This window comes from Mastomys coucha, unplaced genomic scaffold (assembly GCF_008632895.1).
Source record: "Mastomys coucha isolate ucsf_1 unplaced genomic scaffold, UCSF_Mcou_1 pScaffold20, whole genome shotgun sequence".
Classification (NCBI taxonomy): Eukaryota; Metazoa; Chordata; class Mammalia; order Rodentia; family Muridae; genus Mastomys; species Mastomys coucha.
In genome coordinates, this window is record NW_022196903.1 from 62,514,673 (window position 1) to 62,524,490 (window position 9,818).

The 9,818-nt window shown below is 35.7% G+C and overlaps 1 pseudogene; it reads left to right on the forward strand.

Moving 5' to 3' along the window:
• Positions 1-1,971: 1,971 nt before the first annotated feature.
• On the forward strand, positions 1,972-5,509 carry LOC116099873 (annotated as a pseudogene).
• The last annotated feature ends 4,309 nt before the right edge of the window (positions 5,510-9,818 follow it).

The window sequence follows — 9,818 nt, forward strand, 5'->3', positions numbered from 1 at the left end:
ATAACAATGATAGAAGCATTTAAAGAGAAAATGAATAAATTCTTTAAAGAAATACAAGAAAGTACAATTTAACAGGTGAAGGAAATGAATAAAACATTTTAAAACCTGAAAATGGAAATAAAAGCAATAAAGAAAACACAAACTGGGACAATCCTGGAAATGTAAAAGCTAGGAAAGAGAACAGAAACTACAGACACAAACATTACTAACAGAATACAAAAAATGAAAGACAGAATCTCAGGTATAGAAGATTTGATAGAAGAAACTGACATGCTTGTCAAAGAAAATGCAGTATCTAAAATGTTTATAACACAAAATATTTAGGAAATTTATAGCACCATGAAAATATGAAACCTAACAATAGTGGGAATAGAAGAAGAAAAAGATTCCAAAATATGTCCTGCCCACAAAAAATGCAGGGGCAAACAAGAAGCACAGAGTCCCATGATCAAGAACCAATCTTTGACATTATTAATAATACTCTGTTATGCTGGCTCATGGGAGCCTAGCATAACTGTCCTTAGAGACTCCACACAGCAGCTTAATAAAAACAGATGCAGCAACACACATACAAATCTTAGATGGAGCTGAAGAAGTCTTGTGGGAAAGTTGGGGGAAAGATTGAGGAACCTCGATGGGATAGGGGCTCCACAAGAAGAGCAACCGAATCAATTAACCTGGACCCTTGGGGACTCCCAGAGACTGAAGCACCAACTAAAGAGCATAAAAGGGCTGGAACTAGGCCCTATGCATATATGTAGCAAATATGCAGCTTTGCCTTTGTGTGGGTCCCCCAAAAACTGGAGTGGGGGATTACACTGACTCTGTTGCCTGCTTGTGGTTCTTACTCCTTAACTGGGGTGTCTTGTATGACCTCAGAGAGAGAGGGTGTACCTAGTTCTGAAGTGACTAGAGATGTGAGAGAGAGTTCATGCCTAGGAGGGCACCCTCTTCTCAGAAGTGAAGGGGAGAGAATATTGCCCAAAGGACCTTGTGAGGGGGATCTAAAATAAGGATGTACTGACACTAGGATGCAAAGTGAATAAATAAATTAATAATAAATAAATAAATAAATAAATAAATAAATAAACCCACTGTTTCCTTTTCCAATATCTAGTATAATTGTAGTAGTTTATTGAGATAAATAAACTTTCTATTTGGCTAATTTTTGTGGAACTTTTATAATAAAGCTAACTAAAATATTTATCTGAAAATTATTTTTCTGGGGAAACTGTAGATAAAAAAATTATAAATTCCCAAGTCCTAACTGTTATGGTAACTGTAGCTAAAGTAAATTATTTTTTATACAGAAGTCTTCAATCTGGTGAGAATATTTGCTATCCTCTTGCAATATATTACATTAAGTTATTCTTCTATTAAAAGAGTTATATTCTCATTTTATCCATAATCAGTCTACTTATTAACTTCCCAAAAGAAGTCCCGATAGCTAAGGCAATTGCTCATTGCCTATCTGCTCTATGGTTTTACAAAGTTTCTATTTTATTGATCAGAAACTTGGTGAGGATACTTCAGAGTTTGCATATACATACTATAAATATTGCATATCCCCTAAGAATCAAATTCATAAAATTCGTTCATGGTGGTGAAGGTTGATTTTTTTATTGCCAACTCTCAGGATATGATCTGGGTTGCTCAAGGACAACTAAAGACAACTGGGATAGATGGTCTATATCTTCCTGGCAGTGAGCCCTAAGTGCAAAATAATACTAGAGAATGTTTCAAATAATAATATTCATGATTTTTAAAACTTGCAATTAAATTCATAGGTGTATGTGTGTGTATGTGTGTGTGTGTAAGTGAGCATGAGAGAGAGAGACAGTAAGAGAAAGAGATGTAAAAGTAGTAGCCATCAACTTCCACCAGAGATTCTAGCCACTCCTTCACTCATGCCCCCAGTATGTGCATAATCCTACTCCAAATCTCTATGATTACTAGAATATATAAGAAGTGATGGTTGACTGGGATGTGGACCCCACTGAAGCATCATTTTGGAATCATCATCTAAGGTGAGTGGGACATTTCAGTGATGTAATTTCCTTTGAATAATCCATAGTGCAGCAATTTAATATACTAAGGAGTACACAAACCTAATTTTGGGTTATTGGTGGGCTATTTACTAATAACAGGTATATCTGTGAATTTGCACAGCCAAAAGTACCTAAAAAAGATTGCAAAGCACCACAGACTGAGAAAACTCAACATCAGGTATCTACTGTGACTCTCTGTGAACTTGATGAAATTATGAGCATTATTAGTGTTAGTATTAGTATTAGTATTGAATTATTAGTATTCTGTGAAGCCTATGACCTTGTCTTATAGATGAATGCCTTTTTGAACTTGGATGATCATCCAGTGATGCTCCTGATCCAGAATCTTCTTTCTATTTTATTTTTAATGTTTAAAACTTAATACTAGACATTATGCAAAGTCATTTTATGTGAATATATATTGAAGTATCTCATAGTCATCTAAATGAATATCAATTTGGGGATGGCCTAAATGAGATTGGCCAGTAGGAATGTGAGTGAGGAGTTGTGTTGAATAGTGATTGATGTAAGGGAATGCCTGTGGACAGTGTCATCCTGGGTAGGTTGTCCTGTTCTATATAAGAAAGTTAGCTGAGAGTGAACCTGTGAGCAAGCATCATTCATCTTCATTTTCTTTGAGCTTCTTTTACTGTGAATTAGTTCCTGGCCTGACCTTCTCTCTATATGACATTGAAGCCTAAACCTTTAGGGTAGAAAGCCTTGTACTCTAGAAACAGAAAGTCCTATTTTTCAGGTATCATTTTTTTTATGATGACAAGACCCCAAACTCACTTCATAGCTCTTACTCTTTTCCCCATTTCCTGTAATAAAGTGTAGGATTCCTTTTTGAATCACAGAAAAATCTTCTTGAGATATCATAGAAAGCATTGGAATGTTTGAACAATTGTACTGAAAAGGTAGTCAATTGTATATATAGCAGAGCTTCTGTAGGCATTTCACTACAACTTCTCAGTTAGCTACCAACCCTGTGTTTAAGAAATACTGTCAACATGTGGAGATACCTGTAAGATCAGCTGAGGCAGCTTAGCCTCACATTTCTTCCTGGGAAGTTTTTTTCCCCCTGTATGACTATGGGAAGTACACATCCTTGTTGACAGTTTAAAGTGTCATCTTCAGGGTCTAATCTCCTTGATAATATGTAGCAGACTCACTGACACTGAACCTAGATGTATCTGTTGTTTGCAAAGTAGATGCTTTACGGAACAAGAGCTAAGAAGCTTACCCTGGTTTCTGCTGGTGCCAGTGTAATGACTTTTTAATGTCTTCACTTGCTCTATAAGTCATTGTGACATTGTAGTTTTGAAACACAGACAGGAGGGATGGAGACTAGGTCATCTAGATGTCACAACCACTCCCTTAAATTGAGAAATTAGAAACAAATTCCCACATAATTAATAATACTATGTTAGGATTTTCCAAGGATAATCAGCTGCATGATTTTATCTCTATGATTTGAGAAAATAGAGTCTACACTTCTTACCTGGGACCCAGAACATAAGAGGCCAGAGGCCATTGAATGAGAACTATATTGTGCATGCTGTGTCTGTAATAGAATTGGCTTTCACAAGATATGATCAGTATTTCAAGAAGTAGTCAGAGAAGTGGCCTGTTCTCTGGTTACATGCAGATCAGCTGGAGATTTTTGTCAGAAGCCACAACTGCAGAAGTTCATCCCAACTACTTAATAAAGGCCCATGTCCCTAACATTCCTCATTCTTACCAGAGATATAGATTTCCTGACAGAGAAAAAAAATATTTCCTGATAGAGAATGGGCTTGCATATTGGCATCAATGACTGACATCTAGGCTTTATCAGCATGATCTTCTTTCGATCTCTTCTGTGTTCACTATGTACCCCCTTGCTTCCACTTCTACTATCCCAGAAATTGTAATAACATCTATAAACGCCTCCATTTGGCACAGGTTATATTACTGAGGTTATAAATGATTCATCTTTACAGTACATATCCTTACTCCACATACTAATTTTGAAGTTGAATTGTGAAAAAAATTCATATGCAGAATAGATTCTAAGGAAGGGAAAATATATCTTTCCTGAATTTTCATAAATAATTTAATCTGGCTCCTCCATTTATAATTACTTCTACCCATTAATTCTGTCATTGCTACCCAAAGTTAAAAGGGCCCAAAGCCTGTGAACTACATTGCTAGCTATATTCTTATTAAAAATAGCCATGCTAAAGGTTCCCTGATTGTCTCTCATGATTGGAATTTCTATGGAATCTTAATCTAAGCTATTCTCTACAGAAGTTAAGGACATTGTATACATACATTGATTGAGAAATCTCCTTATTGTATAGTCATCCATATTCTTATATCTAGTATGATCCCTAAATCTGCATATTATATTATCATCAATCTCCTACAGTGAGGAAACATAGCTCTCAATGACTGAGTTCAGAGAAATGTATAAATTTATAGTTGATGCATATTACATTTTAACCACAATGTAAAGTTTTAATATTTGTTATAGAATTAGTAGAGTTTTAAAAAATTAATTGTCAAAATAGTTCCCTCTTTGCATGTTTCTGATCTACAGAAGGTTGTGAAATTGTAACTTCACTGCATACAGCAGATATCTTATCACACAGACTTTTAACCACCACAACCAGCTAGCACAGAAGGCCGAGAGAGAGAAGCGAGCTCGGCAGGAGACTGAGCGTAGGGAGAAGGCAGAGCGGGCAGCCAGGTTGGCCAAGGAGGCCAAAGCAGAGAGCCCTGGGCCACAGATCAAGGAGCTGACTGATGAGGAGGCAGAGAGATTGCAGCTGGAGATTGACCAGAAAAAGGATGCAGAGGATCATGAGGTCCAGCTCAAGAACGGCAGTCTCAACTCGCCAGGGAAGCAGGATACTGAAGAGGAGGAATATAAGGAAGATGAGAAGGACAGAGGGAAGTTGAAACCCAACCTGGGCAATGGGGCTGACTTGCCCAACTACCGCTGGACCTAGGCCCTCTCAGAACTGGATCTGGCAGTGCCCTTCCAAGTCAGCTTCCGGCGGAAAGGAAAGGATGTGTTGGTGGACATCCAGCGGCAGCATCTCCGGGTGGGTCACAAAGAACAGCCACCGGTGATTGATGGAGAACTGTACAATGAAGTAAAGGTGGAGGAGAGCTCGTGGCTCATTGAGGATGGCAAGGTGGTGACAGTGCATCTGGAGAAGATCAATAAGATGGAATGGTGGAACCGCTTGGTTACCAGTGACTCTAAAATCAATACCAAGAAGATTAACCCTGATAACTCCAAGCTGTCAGACCTGAACAGTGAGACTCACAGCATGGTGGAAAAGATGATGTATGACCAGAGGCAGAAGTCCATGGGCTTGCCCACGTCTGACGAACAGAATAAACAGGAGATCCTGAAGAAGTTCATGGACCAGCACCCAGAGATGGATTTCTCCAAGGCCAAATTCAACTAGCTCCTGTGTTTTCCTTTCTGAACTCTTGCAATTGAGTCCCTCAACTTCCTTTCCTGGGACCTGGGAACCTTAGGGCTGGGACAGGCATGGGACTTCCCAGGCATGTGAGCTCTAAGGATTCACTGGAGAAGGGCTGGGTTTTGGGGATCTTGTCCTTGCCATTTGTCCTGTTACACGTTAAAACTACCCTCTTCTACCTAAAAAAAAATCAGGTTATTTTGGACATAACCTGATAACCTGTTCACGTGTGTTCACATGTTTCCACACTTTTACAGCTGCATTTGGACACTATCTTGTCAATGGTTCCATACTTCTTATAAGCAAGAAGTAAAATTTATGTGTGTGATATGTGTATGATTTCCTATTAAAAGTTCTTTCATAACATTGTCACAGTATTAGAAAATTCTTGTTTTGCTTTCCCTCCCCCTCCTCCTTCTCCTCCCCCTTCTTCTCCTCCTTCCCCTCCTCCTCCTCCTCCTCCTGTTTCATGAAGCTCTTATTTTATGTAGACATCTCCTGGAATATTACATGGTTTCTCAGCTTTATGTAGATGGTATGTAGTCATTCATTAATTTAGTCATTCATTAATTTAGTTGATAAACTATTTTCATAAATAATTAGGGATGTCTAAATCTGGTGTTTTGATCACAGAATTAAAATTAGACTTATTCAGATATACACATTATACTTAACACTGTGTGGCAGAATTCAAGGCAGCAATGTCTTTTCCAACAAAATAAGTGGAATATTTATTTGCCACCGTACATGGAATCTGACAATATTTCATCCAAAGTAGCTGATATCACAGGCTCTCATTCAGGTACTATGCAAAATGAGCAAGGTTCATAAAATCCTGGAAATTGAGTCTGGAGTAATGACCCTCTGGTATTGGAGTAGCTCATAGAAGGAAGTGATGCAATCCATCATCAGCCTCTCACTGTGAGAGATCACTGTGTAATGATATCTAGCTCTGTGACTTGAAAATTGCTTGGGTTTTCTGAATTTGTTTGATAGAAATGTGAGACCCAGGCCTGTCTTCCATCTGCACTCTTCCAATGTACTAAGTATTGAGAGTTTTTTGTAGTTTTAGAACAAATGAACCTTTTCTGTTTCAAATTCCTGCATCATAAGAACTTCATCACTGAAACAAAGTTTATATTTTATGAAAATATTTTCATATCTCTTTATCATTAACTATACTTTCTCTAAGACTAACGCCAATTTCACTGAGATAATGTTTTTGTTCAAGACCAATAGTTTGTTTTATCATGAATATATGTTCCCAATAGATGGTTCTATAACTTTTACCTTCATAGATAAATTTTTGGTTATGAGTTTTCTAGTAGTATCACATAATTTACTTTGATTAAAAATCCAGTAGAAATTAGATTTACTTGTTCTGATATGTAAAAAATGAATTAAAAGTATTATTATTAGTTTGGTTTTCTCACTCTTATTAAGATAGATGTAAAGAATGTTTCAATTAAAAGATAATTGTCGTTCTATACATACCACATTAATTCAATCCCAGAAAACAGTAGCATCTGTGAATGCAGTTTGGTAGCACAGTGCTTTTATAGTATTTTCAAGGCCTGGCTCTGTTTCTTCCATAACAACAAAATCAAATCTTTAAATTAAAGTAGCATATTTTTTTTATCAAAGTAAAAGTCATCATCACATATTACGATACTATCCCTACTCATTTTTACATGCATGTGTGACTTTTATAACCTAACTCTTTGTTATTTTCCATAGTTCATAATATATAAGCACAGTGGGTTCTCTATGATGCCTCAGAAATTACCAAGTCTGTGAGAGATAGATTCCCCCAAAGCTGACAAGTGCAATAGAGTGTTCTTGTTCAATTTTTCTAGTCCTGTGAGATGTGACAGAATTACAGTCACCTTAGTTAGAGTTGACAAATCAGTATGCTCATTACTTGTGGGATGCCTCTTTAATAGTTGGGGGAATGTTAACTCTCCCATTTCTACACTGTGGCCCCTGATTACTCTTCATTTCAGCAGCTTCCTTTTGCGTTAACTGACAGAATGGGTGATCAGTTACTTATATTTGTTCTTGAACCATCGGTGACTTCTTTCTCAAAACTTCTTTTTGTCTGGAGTCAGTTATCTTCATTACACGTATGTGTTAGTAAGTATGTACTTGTATATAAGATGTTCAAAATAATTTGTGTGTGTGTGTGTGTAAATATAAAAATGAACTTAAAATATAAGCTTGTATCACTGTTCTTGGGCTGTTGTTCTCATTTGAAATAAATATTTATATTCATCTCAAAAGGAAATCTACTCAATAATTCTGAAGTTTTTCAAAGGCAAACTTTATTTACTTATTATAAGAACACTATGTAGATATTTATTATTTCTCTGTGTAGTCTCCACACCAACAAAATTGTATAACTCCATTACAACAGTATATCATGGAGAAACTGGAGCATGAAGCCTTAGGCATCATTTCAACTCCACTAATATACTACCTTTTTCTTGTTACATGAGGAAATATCTCCAATTGTATTATTATTGATTTTTATCTCTGAAAGATGTCAGATTACTACTTCAGATGAAAAACCACAAGGCATATAAAATCACTAAATTAATCTAGGTATTAAATTATTTATTAATGATAATATATACATATTAATTGTGCAGTTATTTTTCAAATAGCTACTCTACCTTAGTAAGAGAAAATCTGAGAAAGCAGCAATCATCAAAAATGAAAAAGTCCTAACCTAATTGAAATGTACAGAAGGAGGCAGAGATGCTTCACTGTGTTTGTAATTAATGATAATTTTAAGCTTAATTTTGAGGATAATTTTAGGGTTATGATGTATTTACTTTATAATAGAATCAAAAATAGACATTTAAAGATAAATTATCATTAAACAAGGTTTAATTTTAAAACACTGGTTGCCATTGGTATATGAAGAATCCTTTAACACCAGATACTTACTATATCTTTCCATTTATGTATATATATATATATATATATATATATACATTATATATATACACAAATATATATATATATCATATATATACAAATATATATGTATATATGTTTGTATATATACATATAAATATATGTGCATATACACATATATTATATATATATATACAAATATATATACATATATATGTATATACATTATATATATGTATATATTACAGAGGACATGAGTTTAACAAGATATTTCCAACTCTATTCCAAAACCATTACTTTAAGTATCCTACTTTAAAATAAATAGCCCTCTTTCTAGCAGTTAAACTCATAGAACTTATTTTGTTCCATCAGGTTCTTAGTTCATCATTCCCTCCGTGATCCAGTGTTCAACATCTCCTATATCTATCTCATATGCAAACATATTTAACCATTTATAACTCTATAGCTGTAATGTCATATATTCCTTCTGGCCACCATATTTCTGCTTCTGTATAGAAGTTTTCTTTATATTTTTCGTAAGGATTACTTTACAAATGATCCCTATCCATGCCAATACTATCATCTTCCCATCCCTCTTCATCACAAGATGTACTTTCTTGCTGTATTCTGTTTTCTCAGTTAAGACCATATATCCTAATGACAGACATAGATAATTAATTTCCCTTAGGTATAGAAGATATTCAATAATGGAAGAGTATCCAGGTTTTAGGAGCAGGTCTAGATGTGAATAAACATAAACAGTGCTGAGATGGGTGGAAATCCCTGATTTTGTTTACCCAATATGGAAGCAGAGCGAGAGAAAAATCATAGGTGGAGAAAGACAGTTTGCTTAGTTGCATTAAAAGGTTACAAAAATGAATATTGCCCATTTTTGTAAACCATAGGTCTTTGTGCTTTTTGTGACTCTAGTTATAATTACTGTTCATATTTCACATCAAACATATCATGGAGTTGAAGTAAAGAGGAAGGGGAGAATGATCAAGAGTTTTAACAGGCAACAATGAAGGAAGACTGAGAAGTTTCTTATATTCTGAACAGTATCTACCTCAGTGGAACAATAGTAAGCAGGCAAATACTGAACCTCAAATTAATGAAAACAAGATTGTCTTTACAGAACACAATATGGACTGGGTCAATATGGAAGTCAAATCCAAACATGTTCTTTGTAGACAAATTGAAACACCACTCATTTTACTGGAGACACCTGCTGCCCTGGGGCCTTCTAAGTTATTGAGTTGTATCACCCATGTGTATACACCCAACCCTGCTCAGTCCCTGGAGATTTGCATGTGACCAGAGCACAGCCCACTGTCATGAAGAAATATTTATAGGCTTACCATACCCTTGGCAG